This window comes from Pteronotus mesoamericanus, unplaced genomic scaffold, assembly GCF_021234165.1.
Source record: "Pteronotus mesoamericanus isolate MK-2021 breed Mesoamerican mustached bat unplaced genomic scaffold, CSHL_Meso_final contig_256, whole genome shotgun sequence".
Taxonomy (NCBI): Eukaryota; Metazoa; Chordata; class Mammalia; order Chiroptera; family Mormoopidae; genus Pteronotus; species Pteronotus mesoamericanus.
This window is the reverse complement of record NW_026555108.1, coordinates 3743426-3770357: the sequence shown is the minus strand read 5'-3', so window position 1 is coordinate 3770357 and position 26932 is coordinate 3743426.

Sequence of the window (26932 nt, the reverse complement as noted above, 5' to 3'; positions counted from 1 at the left end):
ACGTCTGGTTAACTGAGCAATCAAGGACAGGTTTGATTTTAGATCTGGACCTGTAGATTGCTCTAAGAGATACTCCTGTTTTGGAGGAATAAAAGGGGACTTTCTCTAGTGAGTGTTTATACAAATTCCAGCTGTGGAGGAGTACGAAGCCTGGAGCAGGGATTGGGGCATGTGAATAATTGAGGTCATGCCCTTATGGAAAAACCCGAAAATGAGGCAGAAAAAGCAAGATAGGGAAGAGGTAGCCAGAAAGGATTTGACCTCTGATAAAGTCTAGTCTCCACCTGATCTAGAGTGGATGTGGGGCCTTCGGAGCACAAATCACCACAGAGCTATACCATCTTGAGGAGAGGGACTGGACTTCTGTATTCCTGTAGCAGTTCACTTATTCTCCTCTCCCAACCCTGTAGGTGGCAGGTATAACCTCTCATGCAAAGGCGATTCCAGGGTTGTGTCAAGTCATTAGGAATGTAGTGCTGTGACCTCGAGAGGCAGGGTTTGGGGGAGGTCCACCAAACTGATACATGGGGATTAAACTGGAATTAATCCTGATGGATTGTTTTTATGCTGCATGTAGTTTTCAAAAATTATATTATTTCTTTTTTCTTTTCCTTGTTAATCTTCCTTGTGAAAATGTCAGCCAGTACCAATATGCTCAAGGGAAGCATGGGAATAGCTTGGCGCCTATCCTGGGGCTGGTATGTTGCCTAGGAATGACAGCAGCTACCACCTATTGAGCACTTAACATATACCAAGAACCCACTGAGCACTTACTTCCAGGAATTATTAGCTCATTGAGTTCTCCTAATAGGACTTGGACTGTACTGTATATGGGGGAGGGTGGGGAGAAAAACCAGTGTCAAAGACAACTCTTGGTGGCGCCATTATCTGAGTTGAACACTGGAGGAAGAATTCTTCTCTGGCCTCAGCTCTCACTTCTTTAGGCCGAAAAATTCCAGTTTCTGTATATGTCTCCTTGGGAGCCCTGTTTTGAAAACTCTAGAACTTCTTAGAGATACACTAGGTCCTGACTGGGGAGTTTCGAGATCACAGAAGACTTGGATGTTTCTTTATTTCTTTAGTCCCTCTTTACAGACATAGCTGGTATATTAAAACAACCAAGTTGCACGCAGTCCATCTGATTCCTCAGATGGACATCAATCTTTGATTGTTCTAGGACAGAACCAAGGCTCTGTCTCTCTACCCCAGCCCCAGGGAAAGTCTAACCAAGAGCATATGTATAAAGATGTACATTTGCTCCTTTGTCCCTTCCCTGAAAAAGAATCACAAGAAAACCCCATTTGGGGCAGCAAATAAACAAGTAAGCACTTTTTTTTAAGTCCTCACCTGAGGACATTATTTTCATTGCTTTTAGAGAGAGAGGAAAGGAGAGAGAGAAACATTGATGTGAGAGAAAAACATCGATTGGTTGCCTCTTGTACGTGCCTGGACCAGGATCAAACCTGCAACTTAGGCACATGCCCTGACCTGGAATTGAACCCACAACCTTTTGGTTATGGGGCAATGTTCCAACCAACTGAGCCATACTGGCCAGGGCCAAGCAAGCACTTTTTAATTTCCAAGTACTTAAAAGCAATATGTATTGAGTGCTCAGATAAGCCTCCCCCTAAGATAATACATGGATTATTTTATTTAATTCTAAGATCTGTGAAATAAGTATTGTGTCCATTGGGATGCTTTTAGCTGCAAGTAAAAGAAACCATAATTCAAACTGGCTTAAACAATTAGGAAATTATTTTCTCAAATAAAAGCATATCCAGATGCAGAGCAGGCTTCAGGCATGGCAAAATCAATGGCTCAGCAGTGTTCTCAGGAACTAGAATCTTTTCATCTCTTGGTCCTGCCGTCCTCAGAAAATCTGCATAAGGTAGTTCAAAACATCACTTCCAGGCATAACATCACCCGATGGAAAAGAAAATGTCTCTCTTTGTTTCCTTAGGAGGAAAGAAATCTTTCCCAGAGGTCCTCAGGTCGACTTCCCCTCATATATCATTCATTGGTTAATTTTGGGCCGCGTGTTCTTTCCTCAACCAGTCACCAACAAGGGGAATGGAAAGAACATAACTGACCAAATATATGGTGATGGAAGATGATTTGACTTTGGGTGATGGGCACACAATACAATATACATATCCCATATCATAGTAATGTACACTTGAAACTTATGTGATCCTATTAACCAATGTCACCCCAATAAATTTAATTTAAAAAAGGAAGGACATGATTGGATTAGCTTACTCATTTGGGCTGGAAGAAAGGACACTAAAACACTACCATTTTCTCATTCTACAGATTGAGTAACAGAATAACTTGTCTCCAAAGTAACAAACATATCCAGTAAATGACATAGCTGAGATATAAATCCACTACTCCATATTCACTGAACTTATTGATTACTAAATATTTGTTCATTGCTAAGAGCTTACTGAGGTAGTAGAAGGGGCACTTACTATCCAAGTATTCATTTTCCAAATCCCTGAAGTCAGAAGGTTGGGTAGCAAAGCAAGAGGCCATTAAGATATTCACTAGTGAACTGGCCAATTATAAAATGACTCTGGCATCACTCCCAGATTAACACTAGCATCTAGATCTGTCTTTTTTAATTGTTGCATATTGTAAATATCAGAGAGTAAAGAGCAAATACAATGCCAATCATTTTGCAAAGTGAAATTGCTTCTGCCTGTAAGACGTACCTTATACAAGAAAAAAGAAGGGGGTCTGGGTGAAAAAGGAGAAGGGATTAAGCAAAAAAAAATCATTATAAATGGTGATAGAAGGAGACTTGACTTGGGGTGGTGAACACACAATACGATATACAGATGATGTATTATAGAGTTGTGCACCTGAAATCTATATAATTTTATTAACCGATGTCACCCCAATAAATTCAATAACAAAATTTTAAAGTGAAATTGCAAATATGGGAAAAGATTCAGAAGTGTGTGAAATCAACAAAAGTGACTTTGGAAAACTGCCGGAACCTCAGAAGTCACAGACACAAGAGAGCCTGGCAAAATGAGATCAGTTAACGTTGAAGGCAAGCAGGTCTACAAGGATGGCAACAAGATATAAGCTTCAGAGAATAATGATTTGGCCCTCAAATTATTACAAAATATTCTTGGGAAAATCCTGAAATTGCTTTTTATAAAGTTATCTTCTTTATAATCATGAAATGAAAAACAAAGTAGCCCTGGCTGATGTGGCTCAGTGGACTGAGTGCTGGCCTGAGAACCAAAAGTTCACTTTCCAGTCAGGGCACATCCCTGGGTTGCAGTTGGGGGCATGTCCCCAACTTGTCCCCAGCTGGTGGTGTGTGAGAGACAACTGATCCATGTTTCTCTCATATATCAACGTTTCTCTTTTTTTCTCCATTTCTTTCTCCCTCCCTTTCCCTCTCTCTAAAAATAAATAAATAAAACCTTTTTTTTAAAGCAAAATGAAAAGGTTCTACCATGCTATCATTCAGTTTTGTCAGAAGAATCATACCATAAAACAACTATTGGTTGAGTGATTCCTGCTTGCTCTAAGGACTGGAGGAGAATTGCAATACCAGCCTAAATCTGTGAGATATAAGATAAACTACTTGCCATAATTTTTGTGTTTTTTTTTAAATAAATTCAAATAAACTTTTTTTTTTTACTATTTACTATGACAGTTAAAACATTCACTTTAAGGAGAATTTCCCCCCATAGTATCAATTATCTGCAGATAAAGAGGATCTCCGATAGAATGTTAAGATCATCCTGGAATCAAATCGATATGGCTCAGCCACTCAAGATTTTTGACTTTGGGCAAGTTTCTCAGGTTTTGTAAACCCCAGTTTTCTCTTCTATAAAATGAGGAAGATTCACAGGGTTACTATAAAGATTAAATGGCGCTATTCATATAAAACACTTACATAGCCCTTTACACATAGTGCTCATTCAATAAACATTAGTTGTTGTTGTTAAAGCAGCCGCGGGAAATGACGCCAAGAGTGTGGGCTCCAGAGTCAGTCAGACTCAGAGTTCTAATCCTGGTTTGTGACCTTATTTCCTTATTATGTGACCTGGACAAGCCACTTCCCCTCTCTGGGCCTCAGTGATCTCATCTAGAAATTGGACCACATAGGGTTGTTGTGGCAGTTAATATGACTGATACCCAGTAGTTACTGTCGCTTAATAAGCAATAGTTTTTATTTATCTGCGCTGAATGTTGTGTCCAGCATTGTGTGCAAATGTGTATTTATGTGCAGGGAAGAGGGGCATGCATAAGAAATGTAAGGGGAGGCATGGTTCCCATCCTCAAGTGGCTTAGCTTTCGTTAAGAAAACCACTCATGTGCTGCATGACAGCTACATGCTGTCTGGGCCTCAGTTTTCCTTTCTGTAGTATTAAGTCCTTAAACTAATTGATCTCCAAGATTCTCAAATTCTAAGAATATGTATAGTCAGATGAACTCCTAGAACAAGTGTAGAGCCAATGAAGGCAGTTTGGTTCCAAGGGTGAGACACTGGAGTTCATAGATGACATCCTCCAGGTGCTCAGAGGAGGGGAGTGTAGTCCAGTGGAATAAGTACTGGTCTTGGGGCTGGGCAGATCTGGATTTAAATCCAAGCTCTTCCATTCTCTGGTTTTATCACCTTGAGCCCCTAACTCCTACTCTGTGAGCTTCAGTCCCCCTTCTGTAAAAGTGCTAAAGATGCCTGCCTTCTAAGGCTATGGTGAGACATAATCAAGCCCACACATTTGAAAGTGTCTCCTACATAGTAAGTGCTATGCTTCTTGCTTAAGGAGGCTTCCCAGAGACTTGGGGTCCTGAGCCAGGAGTTTTTGGTGAGAAGAAAGCTGCTGGAGAATTGGGTACAGTTGGGCAGAATAGCAGAGAATGTCTTTTTGGCAGATACCTTTATCAAGAGGGCAAAGTGCCAGGCTCTGGCAGGGCAAGCCCACTGCCCTGAGGTCCACGAAGACGCCATCCCCTTGCCAGCCTCTGCCTGGGATTCTCATCAAGGTCTAGAGGGGGAAAAAATGAAACCAAAATGAAATATATATTTATAACAATAATAATAATTATTCTTTCACCAATTTTCTCTTCCTCGGATGGAGTCTGGCAAGGACTACAGAGCAGGAAAACTGCTAAAGTTGAGAGTAATGGTGCCCCCAGGACAAATAAAGAGGGAACTTCAAACCAGCAGATGCTGCCGAAAACCCCAACACAGGAAATATCTGCAGAATGAATTGAGAATTTATGGGGGTTTGGGTTTTCAGGATTTATAAGTAAGTTCCATGAGTAGAGAAGGGAGATGGAGGAAAGAGCAGGACAGGGCAAGAAGAATGGGCTGAGGGCAAAGGCCAGCTGCTCCCCCACCTCCCGCCAGGCACAGAGGCAGATCTGGCATCAATGGAGTGCTGCAGGGGCAATGGTGGCCTGGGAAGGCTGAGCTATGCTAGGGTGATCCCAGTGTGCCCCTTGGCACTTGTGTCACCCTCATGGTGAGCTCGCAGATGGGTGGAAGCAGGCATGTGGGGCTACAGACAAACATGCTTGGGCAGGAAAGACCAACTGATAATGATGGTGATAATCACTTGGCCCACCATCTGCAGGGCCTTCCTGAGGTCCAGGCGTTGAACCTTCCCCAGGCCTTTCTCAACCTTAGGCATGTCAGTCAGGTGAGACAAGTTATGTGCAGAGGGTGCAAGTAGGTAGAGCTCATGAAGGTGGGGTTGAGTGAGGATGGTATTCCTGCAGGCTTGCGGGATTCCTGAGCCCACACATTTGCAGCAGCCCAACCCCTCCGGGGGCCTCAATTTTCCCACTTGTAAAATGGTGGAGGGGGTTAGACTACTATAGACAGTGGGCCTTGTTATTGAAGTGTTGGTAAGGGAGAGGTGGGGGAGCAGAAAAAGTGGGATATTAGGTTGCCAGAGATGGGGCAGGGGAAGACTAGAGAAGGGCCCTTCCCCAAGCAAAGGGGAGCCCTGGAGGTGCTGACAATTTCCAAAGCCTCAGGGGTTCTGGATCACCTTTTGCCACCAGTCCAGATGGAGGACTGTGAGTTCAGACTGCATTTAGGCCACCCTGGCTGCAGACCCTTCAAATATCCCAAAGGACCCTGAAAACTTACCATTTCTGGTCTCTACCCAAAGGGGGATTTGGGAGGAAAGCCATTCGGCTGCATTTAGACGTTAGTGATGCTCGAAAAGTATGTGTTGAGCCAGCTCCTGTAAATGGAGACCCTTTGCTTCTTTACTGGACCCAAATCCCAGTCACAGACAAAATGAAGAGGTGCTCAGAGAAGGGAGAGGAGGAGGTAAGGTGAGGGCTGGTGAGAGGCAAGACTTCCCCAGGTCTCTCTGGAGGGATACCTTGACATGGGCCTTACCATGGTCATTTGGGGATGGCTGAACAGGAGGGAACTTTCTCAATCAGCTCACCTACCCTTAGGAGGCCAGAAATCCAGGTCGGCCTTGGGAGGGAGTGAGCACCCCATCTTTGAAGGTGTTTAAGCCACAACTTGACAATCACCTGCCCTTGAGAAGGCTGTTGAGAGCATGCCTTCATTAAATTGGTGGGGGTTGGAGGTGGTTGGCCTGGGCTGTTCTTGTATACGTAACAGGATTTCAATGCATGGTTGGCCATCAACCCAACATAACTGCTTGGCTCTGAACGGCCTCTTTTAGATTGTAAATTTCATTGCAAAAATAATAAGTACTGCTCTTTCTCTAAAACCAATAGAAAATAAAAGTTTTTTCTTGTTCTGTTTCTTCTCTTTGAAGTTAATTTGTGAAAAGAAAATTTATTTTAAAAATAATAAATAAATTGGGGGGTTGGTGAGAAATCTAGAGTACACCTAAGATGTCTCTCTCAGCACTGTAGTCCTATTTTTCACTGAGTTCAATTGTTGTGTGACTTTGGGTGACTCCTTTCCCATTTTCAGGGATCAGTGTTCCCATCTGTAAAATGGAGCTGGGTGGACTTTAGTCTCTAAAGGCCCTTCTGGTAGTCGCATTTCCCTACTGCATTACTGTCACCTTTGGAGTAGGTGTCCCCAACCTCCTGGCCAGGGCTGGTACCAGTCCAGGCCTGTTAGGAACCATTCCACATAGCAGGAGGTGAGCTTGAATGTAATGTGCTTGAATCATCACGAAACCATCCCCTGGCTCCCAGTCCATGGAAAAATTGTCTTCCACAAAACTGAAACTGGTCCTTGGTGCCAAAAATGTTGGGGGATGCTGCTTTGGAGTGCAGGAGCAGAAAGGTTCACAGAGCAGAGACCCCTGCCCTTCTCCATCACCTTGCCAAGCCATGACTCCAACCTGCTTTTCTGAGTTTCTCTGTGGACATCTCATTCTTTCCCCATAAAAGTGTAGAGCAGTAAATGTTCCCAGTTGGAGGCCAAGCAGCTGCCGATGTCAGCCTGAAAATGTGAGGAAATGAAGAGGAACTGGCAGAGCCCTATGAAGGAGGGAGTCAACCTAAAGGGGCCTTTCCCAGTCAGAGCTGCTGCCTCCCCAGCTCAGAGACTACTATCACTTTGCAGTTAAGTTTTGAAATTGAGAAGTGTGAGTCTTCCAACTTTGTTCTTCTTTTTCAAGATTGTTTAGCTATATGGGGTCCCTTGCAATTCCATGTAATTTTTTTGAGGATTGGCTTTTCTATTTTTGCAAATGAAATCATTAGAACTTGATAGAGAGTGCATTGAATCTGTAAATTGCTTTGGGTAGTATCAACATCTTAACAATGTTAAGTCTTATAATTCATGAGAACAGGATGGTTTCTCATTTATCTGTGTCTACCTTAATTTCTCTCAGCAATGATTTGTATGTAGTTCTCAGTGTAAAAGTCTTTCACTTCCCTGGTTAAATTTGTTTCTAGGTATTTTATTCTTTTGGGTGCAATAGTAAATGGAATTGTTTTCTTAATTTCCTTTTCATTGCTATATATGCCATGGCATATCCATAAGGGATATGATCTATAATTTATTTATGATATCTTCATCTGGTTTTGGTATCAGAGTAATGCTGTCCTCATAAAATGAGTTGGGAAATGTTTCTTTCTCTTCAATTTTTTGGGAAGAATTTTAGAAGTATTGGTGTTAAATATTCTTAAAATATTTGTTAGAATTTACCAGCGAAGCTATGTGATCCTATACTTTTTGTTGTTGTTGAGAGGGTTTTTTTTTTTTTAATTACTGATTCTATCCTTTTTTTATAGGTCTGTTGGGATTTTTTAACATCTTAAATCAGTTTTGGTAATTTCTGTGTTTCCAAAAATCTGTCCATTTCCTCTAGATTATCTAATTTGTTGACATACAATGGTTCATAGTATTCTCTTTAAATATACCATCCCACTGCCTCTGGTCTCCATGGTTTCTGATGAGAAATTGGCTGATAATCTTACTGAGGATCTCTTGTACATTATGATTCAATTCTCTTTTGCTGCTTTCAAGATGTTTGTCTTAGGCTTTCAACAGTTTGGAGTTCACTGAGCTTCTTGGGTGGGTAGACATAAATCATTCATCAAGTTTTGGATGGTTTCCAGCCATTATTACTTCAAATATTCTGTCTGTCCCTTGTTTCTCTCTTTGCCTTCTGGGACTCCCATAGTGTGCATGCTGCTCTGTTAAATGGTGTCCCGCAGGTCTTTTAAACCCTGTTCATTTTTTTCTTTTTGCTCCACAAACTGGATAATTTCAACTGTCCTGTCTTCAAATTCACTAATTCTTTCTTCTGCCTGCTTAAATCTGTTATTGACACACCCCACAGTGAATTTTTAATTTCAGTGATTATACTTTTCAGGTACTGAATTTCTTCTATTGGTTTCTTTTTTATAATTCCTGGCTTCCTTTTGTTATTTGCTCATGGTTTTCATTAGCTCTTTGAACATATTTAAGAAAGTTGATTTAAAGTCTTTATCTAGTAAGTCCAAAGTGAGCTTTCTTATTTTTTTGAATGAGCCGCGTCTTCCTTTTCTTTGTATGCATTAGCCATTTTATTGAAAACTGGAGATTTGAATATTCTAATGTTAAAAACCTGGGAATCAGATTCTCCCTCTTCCCCTAGGCTTGCTGCTCTTGCTTGTTGAAGGTTGCAGTCATTCATTTGTTTGGTAGTTTTTCAAACTATTTTTCAAAGATCAGATTTATTGTCTTGTATGGTCACTGAAGTCTCTGTTGCTTTACCTTGCTTTCAAGTAGTAGTTTTGACAGACAATTCCTTAAAAGCCAGGATCATTTTAAAGTGGCTTTTTTCCTGATTCAATGTTCATTTTGTTGCTATATACCTTTGATTCTTTTCCAGAGTTCTGACAAAGTTGATACTGACAGTTTCTGCATGCTTTTTCAATGTTTCTGTGCTGGGGTGGGCATTTGGAGCTGCCTATTCTGCTATTTTGCTGATGTCACTTTGTTCTGTACTTCTTGCCCCCATGGTACCAGACAGTGGGGGTGCTGTCTCCAGCCCGGATGTCCTTGGCCATAGGGAAAGCTGGTGACCTTTTGCTCTGTAAGGGCAAAATATCCATATGCTGGAGTTAGTCTCAAGCTGGGATGGATTCCCTGGCAGAGAGGGTTTAAAGGATTTGAGCCAGACCTATAGAGAATTGTTGGAATGCAGAGCTGCCTAGAGACAGGGATGGATGAGATCATGATAACACTTGTAATAATAGCTACCATTTAGGGAGTGCTGACCACATGCCAGACACTGGTTTAAGTACTTTGCATGCACTATCTCATTTCTTCCTTCTGACAGACTATTAGGATCACTATCGCTGAGGCCAGGGAGGGTTAGCCACTGCCCAAAGTTACGCAGTAGAGCTGGGATTGGACCCTAGGTCTGTCTGACTCCAAAGCTTCTTAATGGCAATGAAATGCCTCCTCCAGAACCTCATGGGATTTGGACTTCAAACTCTGAGACTCTGGTCACCTATCCAATGGCCCCTAAGTACAGGAAAGGGGGCATTGGTGGTTCACACTCACTTCAGTTATTGTAATTTTCAGTTCTGGAATTTCTACTTTTATGATTCCCATTTCTTTATAGATATTCTCATTCATACATCATTTCCTTGGTTTACTTTAATTCTTTGTCCATATTTTTCTTTAGCTCTTTTAGCATATCTAAGAATTGATTTAAACTCTCTGTGGCTCCCTCCTGCTCTGAGTGGCTTTCAAGAAGATAGCAGCTTAGTGCCATGCTCCTTTGCCACCACTTCCACTCATACCCTGCCTCTTCTTGTACCACTGTGGTTAACATCACAAAAATGAAGAGGATTGGGGTCATTCAACCTGGAGAGGGTGTGTAGCTGTTCTCTGCATCCATTGAAGATAAAACTAGAAAAATCAGGTAAAAAGTACCCTGTTTGAATAATCAGTAATTTCTAGTGCCAAGCACTGTGATCATTACAGCTGTTATCTCACTTACTCCTCACAACAGCTGACAAGACAGATTTCATTCTTACCATCTTAGGGAAGAGGAAACTAAAACTCAGGAGAGTTAAGTAAATTGCCCAAAGTCACACAGCCTAAAAGCAACAAGATTCCATTCATCCATTCAACTACCATTGGGTATCTACCATGTGTTAAACACTATTCTAGGAACTGGGCAAACAGTGATGGAGGCAACCAATAATCAAATAAATATAAAATGTAATGCCAAGCACTGATAAGTGCTTTACCTTTATGAATTATATAAATGTCTAACCACTATGCTATATGCCTGAAACTAATATAAAATAAAATTGAATGTCAACTGTAATTGAAAATTTTAAAAATTTAAAAAATAATTGAGAGTTGTAGGCTAGAGAGTGCTGTGGGGTAATGCTGAAACAAGGGTTGTTTTAGCTACAATGGTCAGAGCAGGCCTCTTGGAGGAAGTGACCTTTGAGAAGAGTTCAGAATGGAGAGAGGGAATCATGTACAGAATCTAGGGGAAGAACATCCTAAGCAGAGGGGATTGCAAATGCAAAGTCCCTGAGGAAGGAATGAGCTCAGTATGTTCAAGGAATAGCAAGTGGCAGTGTGGTTAGAGTGCAGTGGCTGACAGGGGCCAGGCAATTAGATGACGTAGTTCACAGTGGATACTTGGGGTTTGGTGTGATGAGACACCAAAGGAGGGTTCTGAGCAGAGGCATGAATGACATGATCTGAATGACATGACCTTTTAAAATATCTTGCCAGCCTCTCTGGAGAATGGAGTGCAAGGACGTGGAGGAATGGAGCCATGGAGACTAGTGAGGAGGTGTGCAGTCATCCAGAAAGACATGATGGGGGCTTTTGGCCCATAGTGGTAATTGTGGCTGTTGTGCAAAGAGTCATGTTGGGAATGGAGATTAAAGTTGGAAATGTCAGGATTGTTGATGGATTGGATAGGGGTAAGAGAAAAAAAAGGAGAATGCCCAGGCTTTGGCCTGAGCATCTGAGTGAATGATGGTACCAGGCACTGAGATGTGGAAGACTGAGGAGGGGTGCAATTTGGAGTTAGGGTGCATATTTGGGTCCCAGTATGAGTAACTTTGGTGGTCTTGGTTTTCCCTTAAACTTTTTCACAGTGTAAAGATTCATTCCCAGAACAAGGTACTGGGGAAAGATGCTGACAAATCTCTGGCCTGTGTTCTCGAAACATGGAAAGACAGAAATTGTCTTGGCTGCTTGGGGCCTGACCTGTTCTGAGGTGCAGCCAAGCCAGATGGCCCCTTGAAGTCCCTTGTGGCTTGAGGATTCTCTTCTGTGATCTGTGACCTGGAGGTGGGAGTGGGAATTTTCTCTTTTAACTAACATTTTTCCTTTTTCACAGCCTGATCTCTTTTAGATCCAGTCTAATTTCTTACAGGCCTTGGGCTAATTTGCACAGCTGGGTTTTACATCTGGAAGGTTGCCATCTGCACCAATTGCCTTGCTGGCTGCAGGCAGGATGAGACTGCAGCCCCCGGGACAGGCCATGGGCTCCTGGAACTGCTTTTGTGAGGGTGCGCTAGGCTCCAGGGCGGACCTGGCTCTCTGAGCCCGATGCCTGTTCCAGTCTGTTCTGTCCTCCCAGCTCCCGGTCAGGACGCCCTGGGCCTGAGCCCCAGATTGGCTTAATGGATACCAGCATCCTGGGAGGTCAGGAAACACATCTGCAGACACACACACACACACACACACACACACACACACACACACTCACGAAGAAAGGGAGAGAGGCAAACAAACAGATACAGACAGAAGAAAGGAAAAAGACAGATACAGAGAAGTCAAGAATGACAGTGAAAAGAAATAATGAGACAGACATATAAGAAAGACAACCAGAGAGAGAGACAAAGACAGAGACAGAGAGAAAACTTTGGGAGGAAGGTGGACAGAGATAACATGGGAAACAGAGAGCAGCAACAACAAGGGGAGTGAAATCAAGGTACAGAGGGAAACACGCTGAAGCAGACAGACTAAGACAGAAAAAAGCTCAAAGAGTCAGACAGTCATCAGGGAAGAAAGTGGGGAAACTTGTGGGAATAATGTGTTTGGAGGCATGCATCTAGCCTTAACACAATACAAAGGCTTAATAAACTATGGCTATTGGTGTTACCAGTTTTAGAAGAATGAGAGAAATTCACCATATTAATTGGTCAAAATAGTTAACTGTCACTAAGTTCATATGGTTCTATCTTAATGTTTTTATTTTATCCCATGCAACCATAATAGGTGGAGGGGTCATGGTAGGATCTTGAGTGAAGTCATGTCATGATCAGAGATGAGTTTGAAAAAGATAGCCCTTCCAATCTGTGTGTATTTGAATAGGTAAGGCTGGAGACCAGGAGGCCAGGGAGAAAGGGGCTAGGCAAAGGGCCCAGGCCAGAGACAGGGGGAAATCTGAAGTCTGGCAGGGACAGGAGGTTTGGAATGGGCGAGGGGGGATGATTCAAGACATTGACAGTGAAGCATCCATAGAGATTGATGACAGGTGGGATAGAGAAGGTGAAAGGGAAATGGCTCAGTCCTCTTTAGTTTTCAAGGCTAAGTTCAGGCCCCGTGATCCCACCAGGAAGCTTCCTGTGGCTTTTGCTCCCTGCCCAGGGCTTTTCCCAATCAGCCTCTGTGCTCTCACACTTGGAAGGGTTGGGGAAGAGTTTGCTTGCAACACTTAAGGGGTTCCCTCCATAGGGGACCCCTGCCTGGCAGATGTACAGCCCCACATGGGCTCTGGATCTTGAGCCCCTCTGCTGGAATCCCATCTCTGTCTTCCATGTGAACTTGGGCAAGCTACTTACTCTCTCTGAGGTTCACATTTCCTACCTGCTTCAGATGTTAGTGTGAACATTAAATGGGATAACACCCACAATGTGCTCAGTAAATGCTAACTGTTCTTACTATGATTGGTCATTAAGTCATTGTTGCTTGTTAATGTTCTATATCTACTTGAGCTGGAGTGCATTAACTGCATCCAATTACATTTGCTTATCCATCCTGCTCCCTCCAGGACTTAGTTCACAATGGGTCACAGCAAGTACTGGCCAATTGTCCAGAGACTTGCTCAATTCCTTTCCATTCAGCAAACACCACAGAAGCAACTCACAGCTTCTCTGTTGAACCCACAGCTGTTGAACTCACGGCTTCTCTGTGTGTAGTACATACACAAATGACAAATACCTGGTCCTGGCCTGTGAAACCCCCAATCTAATAATACTAATAAAATAACATCTATTGAGCACTGTGTCTGTTGAGGTTTGATCAGGAAAACAGAACCACTGTGAATGATATGGAATAAGGCAATATATGGGGATCAGAATTTCCATGACCTTGGGAGTGGATGAAGAAGCCTGTGGAAGGCTGTTGCCCCTGTGTCTGGTGGTAGAACGGACATCACTGTAGGTGAGCTGGGCCAACAATCAGAGAAAAAAAACTGAATATGAAGTGGGAGAGAGTGAGGAGGATCAATCAGAATGTACATTTGTCTTTCACCATCTGCAGCCTTGACTCTCTGGGTGACTTGCAGAAGCCAGTGTTCTTCAGCATGGAGTGGCAGACACTCCAGGCCCAGGACTCACTGAGGGTCAAAAAGATCTGGGGAGCTAGAAAGGCTGCAGGACCGACTGCTGTCCCACACCAGTGAGGCGAGCTAGCAGAGTGGTAAGGACAAAGGCCAACTTCAGTGGCGATTCTACATCAACCCACAGAGCATAATGGCTGCTGCTGCATTTCTGCCTTCCACATCTTGTGTGGAGTTGTCTTGTACTCATCCCTACCCAGGTGCCACGTGGAGAAGGGGACTCCAAGAAGGGGGCACTGCTGAGCTAAATGAAATTGGATTTTGGGTCTCCCTTACCTTTTCCTGACCCACAGAAACAAGAGAGCTTTACTCCTTGATGGCATCTGTGAAAGTGACCTTGTCAGTACTGGGTGGGGGGTGGAGATGGAGAGGGGTGGTGGTAGAGAGCAGAAGCTGAGGATGTAATCCTTGCAGAAGATGCCTTGGTGACTCTGGTGGCCATCCCAGCTAAGACTGAGCTGGTTTGGGGGTTCATAATTCATATAATCACCTCAATTCTCCATGTCACCTGTGTGCACAATTTCACCATTCCTGGTTCTCTGGGGACTTATTGGGCACCGCTCCCCTGATCCCCTCAATAAAGGATGAAATGGCTTCCAGTAATTTTTCAGTGAAAATCATGTTCAAATTCATTTTGTTTAGAGAGTTAGAGGAGAGTTGCATGGCACCCCTTAATACTCCCACTGGGGTACCACTGGGCCGTCACCAATCCAAGGTCAGAACAGTGGAAAGGAAGACAGAGCAGCGGCAAATAGGAAGGTGCGGGTGGCAGGCCCAGTTTTGAATTAGCTCTTGTTTGCTTTTATTTAGACCTCATTGAGACCAGACTATAACCATGCCCTCCCTGGGGCCCAGAAAAAGAAAGAGGAAAATAATATCCCTTGGGCCAGCTGGCCGAGGGCTTCGTTTAGAGAAAGAGAAGCATCTATGTCTACCTTGCCCCTCTGATTACACATGATTTGCGTCTCAAAACAAACCATCTGTAATTCAGAACAAATGCAGTCCCTGCTGGAGGCACTGGGCTCGGGGAAGCTCCAGAGCTGACACTGCAGCTTCTTGGGCTGGGGGCTCAGCCCTGAGGAAACCTTGGAGGGAGGGCAGGGGTGGACTGGAGCCCTGTGGCTGGGCCTGGGTCAGACTGCTGGCTTCTCAATGTTAGCTTCACCACTTGCTAGTTATATACCTTTGAGAAGGTTCCTAAACCTCTGGATCTGTTTCTCCATCTGTAAAGTTGGGGTAACAATAATAGTGTCTGCCTTACCGAGTGATTGTTCAGATACAGAGAAAGTCTTCTTGCACTTCTTGCTAGAACAATTGTTACTTCATTTCATGGATGATAGAGCTCTACCAGGTAGGTGTAATTTACATTGAAGTCACTGAGGCTCAGAGAGGTAAGTGACTAGTCAAGATCACAGTTAGTTAAGTGGCGGAAAGATACGATTCCCGAGTCTATTGATGCCTCCTGCAAAATCACAAAAAGTGAGAGATGCCTTAAGGGAACCCTCAATAACTATGGAGGGTCCAGAAGGCGAGGTCATTGCCAGCTGTGGTGTTTAGGGGAGACTTCATAGAGAAAACAGCTTTTGGAGCTGGGTCTTTGAAAATGACTTGAATTTGAAGATAAGATTATCAGAAGAGGGGCACCTAGGCTGTGGGGACAGGCTGTGGAGACAGGCTGTGGAGACAGCATGGTATACACATGGAGAACAAGCCCATGTTCCATTGAGCTGAAGCGTATAGGTGGCAGGCATGGAGTGTGCTGAAGACAGATTGTGGGGAGTCTTGAATCCATTTATTTAATCATTCATTCAGCCATTCCTTGTTAAGTACCTACTACGTGCCGAGCCCTTTCCTGGGTGCTTTGAATATAGCAGTGCACAGAACAGACCAAGTCCCTGCCCTTGGGGAGCTGGAGAGCTGCCGGAGACCATAAGAATTCCTCAAAAGAGCCCAGGGACTTTCCCTGGCCTATAGGCACTGAAGGCTGGCAGCACACTGAGGCCCAGATGGAGGACCCAGGCAGGCCCAGGAGGCCTGTGGGCACATGGTGGGCCAGAAGGAGAGGGTCTAGATGAAGGATCCTGAGAAAACAGACTGAGTGGGGGCTTTGAGGCTCTGGAAACTGAGCTGTTTGGAGTGAAACAAGCCATGGAGAAACAGGGAGGTTGTTGAGTGGAGGAATGGCAGCACCAGAACTGTGTGTCAGGGGGCCTACTCAGGAACCACATACAGGATGGACTTTAGGGGAAAGAGTAGACACCAGGAGGCATGGAGGGGAACATTGTTCCAAGGCTTGGGATTCCCAGTCTTAGAACACCAGTACCAAATTACAATGCAGGGCTCCTGTTCAAAAGAGTTGCCCTGACTGGTGTGGCTCAGTGGGTTGGCTGTCACCCTGCAGACTGAAAGGTTGATGGTTTGATTCCTGGTTAGGGCATATGCTTGGGTTGGGGGCCAGGTCCCAGTTAATGGCTCTTGCAAGAGGCAACCGATAAGGGTGCATGTGAGAGACAATCAATGTTTCTCACATCGATGTTTGTCTCCCTGTCTCCCTCTGTTCCCTTCTATTTAAAAATAAATAAATGAAATATTTAAAAATAGAGAGATAGGTAGGAATGTAGGCACCAGACCTCCACGGAGAGATCCTTTCTGCCCAGTCCTCTGGCCACGACTTTCCCAACATACCGCTTTGTGCCTGGCAGCATTATTAAGCAGTCAGTGAAGCAGTACCCTGCATGGACATGGTGTCTCAAGTCAGCATGTAAGGCACACCTGCAGATAGTCAAAATTATCCTTGACAATCAATCCCTTCAATTTGCCATGAAGTTGGAACCAACAACTGCCTCATGAGTTGAGCCCCCTATGAAGCCATGTGGTATGAACAAAACGTATCATTAAACACACCCACTATACTCCCTATGGTGAGATGCTGTTGTCAGGAGAGGATGCAGACCTGTGGGGCAGATCATGAAGGAACAGCAGAACTGCATAATAAATGGCCATATGTTGCTACTCCACCAAGCTCAGTGTCTGGGAGGTGCAGACTCAAGTCACAGTCCCTCGGGAAACTCGAGGAGTGACTGTTGGAATCTTGGTTGGCCTCAGTCTCACAGGCATAACCCATCTAGTTCATGGAGCCAGATATTCTCATGACAAGGTGACCAGAAGATGCCAAGGGACTGCCCCCATCTACTCTTTGGCTCTCCACAAAGTTGTCGTCCAGCCCTTGCTTACAAACCTCCAGTGATGGGGTGCTCACTACACACCCCCTTCCCAGTTTTGAGCATGGATGGCTGTTGAGAAAATTCTTTCTTGGACTGGACTGAAAACCTCTGTCTCCCTGCAGCTTTCCCCCATGAGTCCTTGCCTCCTGGGGCCACACAGACACTGTCTGGTGCCTCTGCTCCCTCTGCCCACGACAGCCCTTCGGAGCTCTGGGAACAGAGATCACCTTCCTGTGTCCTTTTCTGCTCCGGCCCCTTCGGCTCCTTATGGGCCTGTACTTCAGCCTCTTGCCAGTGCTCCACCACTGCGTCATGTGCTCTGCCTCTCCTGCTCAGCACAGCAGACCTCCTCAGAAGATCGACCCTAAGAATTGGCTCTTCCCACATTGGATCTTGCCAGCTTTCTGGCCTACCAACCTCTTCATATAAGCGGGGACCAGAACCATCTAAACCTGTCCTGCCACCTGGTGCTGCTCCTACCTTTCCAAGCAAGTGCTGCACTTGGAACCCATGGATTTGGGGGCTGGGAGCTCTTGCCCAGCACCTGCTTCTCGGACTGGCTCTCTGAAAGCTTTAAGCCCAAGTCAACCGAAGATGGCTGCTTTCCTGAAGCTGCCTTTCCAGCTTCTCCCTTCACTTGTGACTCATCCATCTTCGTACTTTTCACTCACCCCACTAAATACCCCATGTCTTATCCCTACACAGCTCCCTTCCTCCCCCATGGTGAGAGCGAGGCCCAAAGCCCTCCCTTCTGGGGGCTCCCCCTTCTCCCCATGAGGTCATAGCAAGCCTGATTGCATCCAGACAGTCTGCCACTGCCGCTTCCCGGCCCACGGCCCCTGGAGGAGCCCCGGCACCCTCTTGGCTTGGCTTCTGTGCTCGTCCAGGCCCCAATTTCCTGCCATGCCAATCAGGAGGAGGTGGCACCCCCAACCTAAAAAGTATGTCTCATTTTTCCACATCCTGACACCTCAGAGTTGTGATGGATTCTTTTCCATCAGCTGTGATCCCCTTAGCAGTAGATTTCCTTTTACTGAAACCCCCTGACAGGGCAGCAGGATGAGGGTGGAACAGGAGTGGAGCATTGGCACAGGGGGACCTGCACGGGTTGCAGTTTCCTCGGGGCTCTGCAGATCCAAGGGTAGGAGAAGTGAGGGATGGTCAGCACTAGGCCAGAGACCAGGACTGGCTTCTATATCCGGCCTATGAGGGTAGGGTGTCAGGGGTCAGGCCTGGTGAGCTCCTCTGGCCTCCCTGCCTCTCTGCCTTCCTGTGGCATCAGAAGCTGCCCCCACCCCAAAACCCAGGCAGCATGTGGCAGGCAGCTGGCCGGAGGTTTCTGTGCAAAGCTATGGTTGTAGCTCACCAGAGTCAGGCCTGAAAATGGATGAGTCTTGGTGTGCAGCTGGGGGAGGTGGCCCTAGTGGGTAGAGTTCTAGCCCCAGAGGCTGGACTGCCTTCCCTCTGTAGGCTGTCTCTGGACACAAGCTGAAGGGAATGCAGGAACTGCTGAGCTTGGGGTTCAATGACCATTCTTTGATTCCTACCCAGTACATCTCTGCTGCCTCTTACTACCAGCGTTAGACTCCTCTAAGACCTCCCTGGAAAGCCAGCAGAGAGTACAGAGCCTTGGGGGCTTACTTCTGTAGCCCAAGCACGGTTCCCAGAAAGCTGCCTGGCCTTCTGCTAATACCACTCAGTCCTGAAATAAGAATAAGAATGATAGTAATAATAAGAAGATATGCTGCCTAATGACAAGTACCAATGAGGTTGGTATTATTATTAGATCCATTTTACAGATAAGCAAACTGAGGCTCAGGGAGGACCGTTACTTGCCACCGGGCTAGGAAGTAGTAAACATAAGATTTAAACACACGACTGTGACTCCAGAAAGTGGGTCTGGTTCCAGCACTTCCAGCTTCTCTGCATTCACAGTTCTACTTTCCCCCTTCTCACTTTCCCATCTTCTTTCCTCTTTCCCCTCCCCATCCCTGCTGCTCACACCCATCCCAGTCTCTGCTTTGTGTCTTCCCTCCATCTCGCACCCCTGCCCCCACCCCAGGCTGCAAGCAGGCCAGCCATCGGCCAGCTCACCCCCTTGGCTGAAACGTGGAGCTCAGCTGCTCCAGACACACGTTTTTACCAGACCAGATAAGGTTTCACCATTGGGGCAGTGAGCAATTTATTTCTGAGTCTGAAGTGGGGAAGGGGGGAAGCAAAAAGAAGTGAGGAAGTGTGTGTCAGTTGTGTGTGTGTGTGTGTGTGTGTGTGTGTGTGTGTGTGTGTGTGTGTAGAGGAGTGGGGGTGGGGAAAACCAGACTTGGTACAGTGGAAAGCAATAGAATCTTGCTGGCTCCTCTTTGCTCCTAAACAGAGGAACACGATTAAAGGGAGTACGATGTGGCAGAATATAGGGCAGAAACACTCAGCTGCCCCTAACTTTTTAAATACTGCAGCCCAGCTACCAAGCCCATCCCTGCTGAAAAATGCTCTTTTGAAAGTCACCAGGGACCTTCTAATCACCAATCTGTTGGATACTTTTCCTGCCCCATATTTGACTTCACATTTCTCAGTGTTTATCACCCTGTCTGTTTGGCAATGCTCTTTTCTTGGCTTCTCTGCCCCTCTGCTCTCTATATGTCCTTCTTGCCTCTGATGGAATCCTGCTTATAGTCTCCTTGTCTTTCTCTACTCATTCTTGAGCGTCTACCCAGACCCTAACCACAGCCCTTTCCTCTTCGCATGCTCTGCTCTTGTCATGGACCAGCTCATCTACTCCCATAGCTTCTGTGACTGTCTCTTTGCTGGTATTTCCCATCTCTAGCTCAATTCCAGAGCTGCCCTCTGAGCTCCAGGATCTGCCACTGCCTGACCACTATCTCAATTTGGATGGCCTGAGAACACTTCAGATTCTACATGGTCAATCCAGAATTCATCTCGTCTCCAAACTGGTCCTTCTCTTGTGACTTCTGTCTGGTTACAGTATCACTGGCCACCCAACTGTGCAAGCCAGAATCTGCTTTCAAACCTCCCTCTCCACCATGCCTACAACTAATTAACCACCAAGCTCCATTGCTTCTACACCCAAAATAAGTCAGAAAATGCCCATGCCTCTCCATAGCCACCGCTACTACTCTGGTTCAAGCCTTCACCATCTCTCACCTGGACTACATCAACCGCCTCCTCAATGGTCTCCCTGCTTCCACTCTTGCTTCCCTATCATCCAGTGTCTACCCAGCAGCCAGAGTAGTGTTGTAAATTACAGCTCCCTTCCTCTGATTGACAACCTTCACTCTCTCACTGTCAGCCTTAAGATAAAGTCCAAACTTCCCACCTGGTCTTGTTCCAGCCTATTTCCCCAGTCTCATCTACTGACATCTCTTCCAACACCCTTCACCCAAGTAGCCATCCCACACTCTCGACTCCAGCAACACTAAGTGTCTTTCTGCTCCTTCAGAAGCAGGCATCAAGCTCCTCTTCCACAATGAGAGTGAGTCCAGAACTGAGGTGAGTGCCAGAGGGGAGGAGTGACCTGCACACATGGACAAAGGCGGGGCTTCCTAAGCATTATTGACTCATTCTTGAGGCCTTCGTGTTCTGAGCAGACCAGGAGCTCCAACTGAAGCCTAAAGGAAGCTGGGGATGTCAATTCCTCCTTTTGGCAGAGAAATTGTAGGACATGGGTTCTCCTCCAGTTTCCCAGGGGCCAAGATGATCTTGCTCAAATCCAGCCCCTCATTATCAGGCGCCACATAGGTCAAAGCCTTAGAATGGAGAAACACAAAACACAGGCAGTTCTTGTATAGAGAATCAAGGAAGTCAGGCTCCAAAGTCAGGGGTAGTTGAGGCACAAGACTCAGAGAGTCAGAGACAGAGAAATGAGGAAAGATGGAAGAGAGAGAAACAGAGAGGGAGGGAGAGGGACAAATAAAGTGGGACTCAGTGAAAGTAGAACAGATGGAAGACTGAGCAAAAGGGACAGAGGGAGAAGAATGAGAGAGGCAAGGGGGGTGGGGAGAGATTAGGATCGAGGGAAGAAGACAGAAACAGAAAGGCAAAAACCAAGATGGAGAGAAGGAGGAGGAGGAGGTAAAAATACACAGAGAAAGAAAAGGGAGAATAAAAGAGAAAAATAAACAGAAAGATGCAAAAAGGACAGACTGAGGGAGAGAGAGATGAAGAATGGGAAATAAGAGACCGAGTGCAAAACCTGTGAACAATAATAGACAGGCTCTCATAGGAAAATGAATACCTAAGTCAACGGAAATAACAGAAAAGATTACCAGCTTGGACAGCTGCCCCCCCAACCCCAATGCCTAGGATCAAGCAGTTGGCTCTGCCCATCCATCCCTGGACAGCTGTACTAGAAAGTTCTTTCTTCTTGTCAAATCAGGAAGACAAGGGTGGACAGGATGGGAGCACAGGGGTTCAATTTTGTGATATCCAGAAGGAGGACAGTCCAGAGGCAAGTCCATTTGGGAGAATGAGTGTTGCTCCCAGGCCAAGAGGAAAGCCAGGGGTGGCAGAGATGCAGCTGAGGTACAAAGCAGAGATTTAGAGCAGAGTCGGGGTGGAGTTAAACAGGGAGGGGGCTCTGGGCTGAGAACAGCCTGGGCACATTCACAGCTCAGCCTCCACCAAGGTGTATAAGTGGGCCTGGGCTGCTGGTTAGGGTGGTTTTGAAGCTGTGCCTATACTGAACCCAAAGCTGCCTACTTGTTGCTTTTGTCTGTTGGTCAGTACTGAGCTGCAGGATATGGAGGATGTTAGATTTAATGCTGGATGACCTGAATTTGTTATTGTTGTTGTTGTTGTTTTAAGATTTTGTTTATTTTTCTAGAGAGGGAAAAGGAGAGGGAGGGAAACATCCGTCTGTGGCTGCTTCTCGCACGCCCCCAACTGGAGACCTGACCCGCAACCCAGGTATGTGCCCTGACGGAATGAATGGACAACCTTGCGGTTTGTAGGCCAGCACCCAGTTTACTGAGCCACACCAGCCAGCGCACACATCAGACTGGATGACCTGATTTTGAAGAACAGTCCCTTCACTTCTGAGATGCATGGACCTGGGCCTTAGTTTCCTCATTTGTAAAACAAGCACAATATTCCTCACCTCAAATTGTTGTTGGGATGATTTCATATGATAACAGAGTGAAAATACCAGTAGAGACCTGGTTTAGCTTTACTGCCGGGATCATGTAGCATGCATCCTCTTCCTCTGTCCTGTGATGACCCTTTAAAGGGCTGAACACAAAGCCTCCATGTCCTTCAGTCTTCTCTTTTCCAGTTCCTTCTGCCATTCCTCAGGAGACATGTCATCTCTTGAACTAGAAAAAGGTATTACAAAGAGGATGTTGGGAGGTCGGCAGTAGGAGAACTTGGGTAGGCAAAAGCACTAAACTTCAGGGTGCTTTTTAAAGACTCAAGCCCTGAAAGGGACCATTGGGTCCAAACCACTTTCCTTTTGCTAAATTAAAACCTCCCAGAAAGCCCCAAGGAACACCTCCTAGAGGAGGCCTTCCCCAAGCAGGCAGTTTATGAGGTAGAGTACGGTGGCACAATCATTGGTCCTCCACCCCGTCTTCCTCACAGAGCCACAGGGCAGGACACTCCCAAGCAAGCTCCCTTAGAACTGGAACAACACAACCTTGGGGTCAGCCTGCAGCACCAGCCCTGTGGGATATGAGGCAGGAAAGCTCTGCAGACAGATAGGGGATGGTGGGAGGTTGGTGGAGGGGCTCAGCTGTGTGCTAAGGACCAGAATCTGGGACCTGTCTATGGAGTGAACCAAGGCCAGAGAAAGCTTGACCCAGACATGGCAAAACCAAGGCTCCTCAGTGGGGATGTTGGTGGGGGACTTGGAATGAGCCACTCGCTGTGCAACATGAGTTTTGCAGTCCCATGAACACCTGCAATATGCCCTCTCAGTGCCCCCCTACCTGCCAAGGCCCACTCCACGTTTCGGCATGAGGAGCTCAAATTTTCCTAGGAGCTGGGGGCCTATGGGAAGTGGCAGAAAGGAGCTGAGTGGGGGAGCTGTTCTGAGGGGAGGAGGGAAGCAGTGGGGAGCAAGGCAGGCTGGTGAAGCCCTCCCCCCAGCAGGCACTTCAATAATCTGATTTCCATAAAGAGAACTTTCCCGGCCATAAAGATTTTATTGAAACTCCCAGCAGCCTGATAAAAGCATAATTCCACTGACCACAATCTACCTAGGAATAGCTCCAGGATATTAGGCTGAAACTCGGCAAAGCTATCCTTTCTGGAAGGCTGCTCCACTCCCCTTCCCCCCTTTCCCTCCCCTCCCATGGGTGGGAGGGAGGGGCCTCCATTTGGCTCAGCGGTGGACTATCCACACTCCATGGGGGAAATGTTTGTCCAGCCCTGAATATAAGCCCAGCTCTGCAGGCTTGGGACAGAGAGAAAGGAGGCTGGGGGGCCAGACAGTACAGGAGTGCGCAGACCGTCCTCCCAGAGCTCTGGGCCTGCCGTGGCCTGTTCCAGACCTGCTGCTCCTACAGGCTATGGAAAGGCCTGAAAGAGGTGCCTTTAGCTCTGAGCCCCTGACTGGGACCCAAGCTAGAGTTGGTTGGAGTCCTCAGAGAGCTAGCTAGAGGCAGAACATCAGGGAAAGAACTTCAGACTATTGGCTCCCAGACCTGGGTCTGAATCTTTGTTTCTCCACTTGCTTGGCTATATGATCTTAGGCAAGTCATTTCTCTTCTCTGAGCTTCAGGTTTCTTACCTGTAAAATGGAGAAAATAACATTTATTCAAAGTGTTAAGGATTATGAGAGAACATGAAACATCTTATATAAAATGCCTACTGTGAAGCCTGGCACAAAGGAGGTAGTCAATACACGCTATTCCTCACCACTTACTACCACCTCCCCCAGCTGACCCCTCCCTTTTCCACATGACCAGAGTTGCTCAGAGTCTCCCTCAACCATAGCCGCTCCCCAGTCCCCAAGAAAGTATCACAGGGCAAGCCACTCCCAATGAACAAACCCCCATAGAGCTGGAGCAACTGCCTTGGGGTTAGACACCACACCCAGCCCCAGAGATGTGGGGTGGGAAGAATCTCCAGGCACATGGGTGGGGGGTCAGGGGAAGGAAAGGGCTTCATTGTAGGAGATGATGGGACTGAATAAAACAGCCTATGGAAGGATCCCTCATAATGTAGGTTAAATTGCTGATTTCTGAGTAAACTGACTCCTTCTGTGACTTCGGCAAGTCCTTTTCCTTCTCTGAGTTTCAGACTTCCCACCTGTCAAAGGAGAGTGGGCAGTTGGATAAAGTGGTCAAAATAACTTCCTGGCTCTAATTTTTCATGACTGAAAGACTGTCCAAAATTCTGATTATTCTGGACTACTGATTTATTTATTCATGCAACAGATACTTATTGAGCACTTACTACGTACCAGGCATTGTGCTAAGTGTTGAGAATAAAGCATTTGGAAAAACAGACAAAAGCTGCTGCTTCATAGAGCTCAATGAAATTAATAAATAAAATGTGGTTTATGCCATAAGATGGTAGGTCCAAGGAGAAAAACAAAAGTAGGGAAGAGGGGTTGGGGAATGTTGGGGCAGGGCAGCAGTTAAAATTTTTTTAAAAAATAGTCAAGGAAGACCTCCCCAAGGAAGTAACATTGGATTACAGATCTGAAATGCATACAGGAGCACACCATGCAGATGTCTGGGAGATGAATATTCCAGGCAGAGTAAACAGCTTGGCAAGAACCCCACTGGCTCTTTGAGGAACAGCCTGCAGATCAGTGTACTGAGAGGAATGAGGGACAGAGTGGTAGATGAGGTTGAAGATTTGACATGGGTTAGCTTGTGAAGGGTTTTGTAGGCCATTATGAGGACTTCAGATTTTATTCTGAGTGAAATGGGAGCTTGTTGGAGGGCTTTTTAGCAGAGGAGAGATATGGTTCAAATTCTGTTTTAACGAGATCCCCCTGGCTTCAGTTTACATAATAGACTGGTGGTGGGAGGAGAGCCTGAGCAGACTGTGTAGAAGCAGAGAGATCATTCAACAGGCAACTGCAGTGATCCAGGCAAGAAGGGATGGTGGAGCAGAGAGACTGCAGTGAGACCTAGAGAGAGGGATCAGCAGGGAAGCCAGCGGAGTAGCTTCCAGGAAGGGGAAGTTGTCATGGGGCTGTGGGTCAAGGAAGAGGGCCAAGAAAGGGCCAGAGCTTTTCTGCCCTGCCCCACAGCATGCTCAGATGACCTCACTGATGGATGGGCCTGGAGACATCCAGGTTCTGAGGAAGACAGAGACACTTTACTCAGGTGATTCCCAGGCTGTTTCTATGACCTATTCTGTGCCTCTCTCTTCCTCGGTTAGGGCAGGAGTGGGAAGAATGACAGCTCTACCCATCAGGTAGCCCCTCTGGGGATAGAGATCAGAAGGATTTCCATGCTTCCCACAGTGGGGTGTGACCAACACCCCTTGGCTCATATTACCTGTAACTGAGTTCTGCCTCTGTGGGCTGCCCACAGAGTGTTCCATGTAAAAGTGGCTACTTGCAAATGTGTCTTAGTGGTTAGCAGGAGAAAGTGGGACAGGACACCTGAAATTATAGGGATAGGAAGCAGGCATATGGGACAGAGGCCAAGGCAACGGGGGAAGGAATTCAACAATGAGCCCAAAGAAAGTGTTAATTACAGTTAACCCAGGGGGGTTAGCATTCTATTGGGGGGTAACAGCAGGGGTAGGTGTACTCTGGGAAGGCTTCCCATATGTGGACTAGAAAGACAACTTGAAGAATGGATGTGGTCCATGTATGTAGCAGAGAGGCCAACTTGTTCCTTGTCCCAGCTCTGCCACTGATTTGCTGTGTAACAGTAGTGAGATTTCTAAGCCCCTCTGAGCACCAATTTTCTAGTTCGAGCAATTAAAGATTTGATTAAATGAGCTCTTGGGAAAGGCTCAGCAAGGAAGTTGTAGGTTGAGAATGTCTAAAACTAGACTGGAACCTTCTTGAGGGTTGGTGTCCTAGTACTCTGTACAGACCCTAGCAGGGAGCAGATTCTCCACCAATGTTTGCTGAATGTTTTTTCAGAGGTGTGGAATGAAGCTTAATATAGCAAGATCTCTCTAGAGCTGGCACCTTCTAGTCTCAGCTTCTTCCACTCTTCCTAGGGGGTATATTTATTGTTTTTTTTTTCTTGCTTGATTAGCACTTATTATTCAACTTCTGGTAACAAAATCTATATATTCCTTAGGGAACTCTCTGCCATGCTCAGTCTCTGTGGTTCAGTTAGGAGCTGGCTCTACTCTTGGCTCAAGGGAAGTACACGTGATTCTTGCCTGGCTCCATCTCCCCTGGTCACAGTGATTAATTTAGAGATGGGCACAATGAGACTTAGTTCTGGGAATTTTGACAGAATTGTTGGGAAGAGATCATTTCCCTTTACATTGAATTTGGAGCTTTGAGGATATTAGCTGGGACTTGCTGTCTGCCATATTGTAACCATAAGGGAAGAATCTACCAAAGAATGGCACCAATGCATAAAAGGGCAGAACTAAGAAAGGGAGCACAAGAATAGGTCCTAATGATTGCATGAGGCGCTAGATCCATCTGTGACTAAACCTAGACCTACCCATGACCTTATCAACCTTGTGAACCAATTAACATTTTGTTTGAAAATTTCTGAAGCCTGCTTGACTTGGGTTTTAGAT